This window comes from Pan paniscus, chromosome 1 (assembly GCF_029289425.2).
Source record: "Pan paniscus chromosome 1, NHGRI_mPanPan1-v2.0_pri, whole genome shotgun sequence".
Lineage (NCBI taxonomy): Eukaryota > Metazoa > Chordata > Mammalia > Primates > Hominidae > Pan > Pan paniscus.
In genome coordinates, this window is record NC_073249.2 from 11,209,339 (window position 1) to 11,211,697 (window position 2,359).

General features: G+C 38.6%; 1 pseudogene; it reads left to right on the forward strand.

Moving 5' to 3' along the window:
- The first annotated feature begins 274 nt into the window (after positions 1-274).
- On the forward strand, positions 275-2,055 carry LOC112437419 (NADH-ubiquinone oxidoreductase chain 5-like; annotated as a pseudogene).
- The last annotated feature ends 304 nt before the right edge of the window (positions 2,056-2,359 follow it).

Below are 2,359 nucleotides of genomic sequence, written 5' to 3' on the forward strand. Positions count from 1 at the left end.
TGATAATTTTTTAAACCTGGATCCTTACAGGTAAGGACAGCATTTCACGTATCATATTCTCCCAGACAATATGGTATGATACCGAGCACAAACATTAGACTGTGGATCTAATAATAGAAGCGTACAACTTCTTATCAATCAAGAAAGTATGCAAGAACTGCTAACTCGTGCCCCCATGCCTAACAACGTGGCTTTCTCAACTTTTAAAGGATTAGTCATCCGTTGGCCTTAGGAACCAAAAACATTAGTGCAACTCCAAATAAAAGTAACAAATATGTATATTTCCACTACTATAATAACCCCAATCCCCTTAAGCCTACCAATCATTATCACCTTAATTAATCCCTGCAAAAAAGGTTCATACCCAAATTACGTAAAAATATCTATCGCATCCGCCTTCATCATTAGCCTCATCCCCACAGCAATGTTTATATGTATAGACCAAGTCATTACCTCAAACTGACATTGAATAACTATTCAAATTATTAAACTCTCACTAAGCTTCAAACGAGACCACTTTTCCACCATATTTATCCCAGTAGCACTATTCGTTACCTGATCTATTGTAGAATCCTCAATATGATACATAAACTCAGACCCTAACATTAATCAATTTTTTAAATATTTACTTATTTTCCTCATCACAATATTAATTCTGGTTACCGCCAACAACCTCTTTCAACGCTTTGTGGGATAAGAAGGCATAGGAATCATGTCTTTCTTACTAACTGGCTGATGGTATAGCCGAGCAGATGCTAATACAGCAGCCCTCCAGACAGTTCTGTATAACTGCATCAGAGATATTGGCTTTATTTTAGCTATAGCATGATTTCTCTTAACCTCCAACACATGAAAAGCTTCAACAAGCATTTATTCTAAATCCCACCCCTGGCCCCTTCAATTAATTAGCCTTCTCTTAGCAGCCACAGGAAAGTCAGCTCAATTCAGCCTCCATCTCTGACTCCCATCTGCCATAGAAGGCCCAGCCCCAGTCTCAGCCCTGCTCCACTCCAGCACTGTAGTTGTAGCAGGTGTTTTCCTACTCATCTGTTTCTACCCTTTAATAGAAAATAACCTATTAATCCAAACCTTCACGTTATTGTCTAGGGGCTACTACTACCTTATTTACAGCAATCTGCGCTCTAATGCAAAATGATATTTAAAAAATCATAGCATTTTCCACCTCAAGCCAGTTGGGCCTTATGATAGCCACAATTGGCATTAATCAGCTGCACCTAGCATTCTTTCACATCTGCACCCACGCCTTTTTTAAAGCTATATTATTTGTATGTTCAGGGCCCATCATCCATAACCTCAATGAAGAACAAGACATCTGAAAAACAGGAGGGCTATTCAAGACTCTACCTTTTACTTCTTCCTCCTTTATTATTGGTAGCCTTGCACTTACTGGTATGCCTTTCCTCACAGGCTTTTACTCTAAAGACCTTATTATCGAAACCGTAAACACCTCATATACCAACGCCTGAGCCCTTTCTATTACTCTTATTGCCACCTCCTTAACAGCTGTCTATAGTATCTGTATTCTTCACTCTAATAGGACAGACTCGCTTCATAACTCTATTATTAACGAAAATAATCCATTCCTAATTAACCCAACTAAGTGCCTAAAAATCGGTAGCATCTTCGCTGGATTCCTCATCACCAACAGTATTATTCCTGTTTCATCTCCCCAAACAACCATACCACTTCACCTAAAGTTCACAGCCCTAGCTGTGACCACCCTAGGCCTCTTCCTAGCAATAGAGCTTAATCTCATAACTAATAATCTTAAACTAAGGTTCCCATTACAGACATTCAACTTCTCTAATATACTAGGATTTTATTCACTCACAATTCACCGTTCAATCCCCCACTCAAGCCTATTCACAAACCAAAATCTGGCTTTACTTCTACTAGACCTAATTTGACTAGAAAAGTCCATACCAAAAGCCAAAGTCCATTTCACAAACCCAAGTTTCAACTTCCATTACCATATCTACTCAAAAAGGCCCAATTAAACTCTACTTTCTCTCCTTTTTTATTCCATCCCTCTAACCCTATTGTTAATAGTCTAATCTATTATCCCAAGAAATTTCAATTGCGACATAAATGCTAACAAATAATGATCAACCAGCAACTACCACTAATCAACATCCATAACTATACATGGCAGCCACACCCACAGGATCCTCATGCAACAACCCCTCCCCCTACCCCTCAAAAATTAATCAACTCCCTGAGCTATAACAATTAATTGTGATCACAACCCCATCGTATTCAACTATTCACCAAACCAACATCAACTCCATTAATAATCCTAATCATAAATCCCCTGAAATGTCAATACTTGATCCCCATG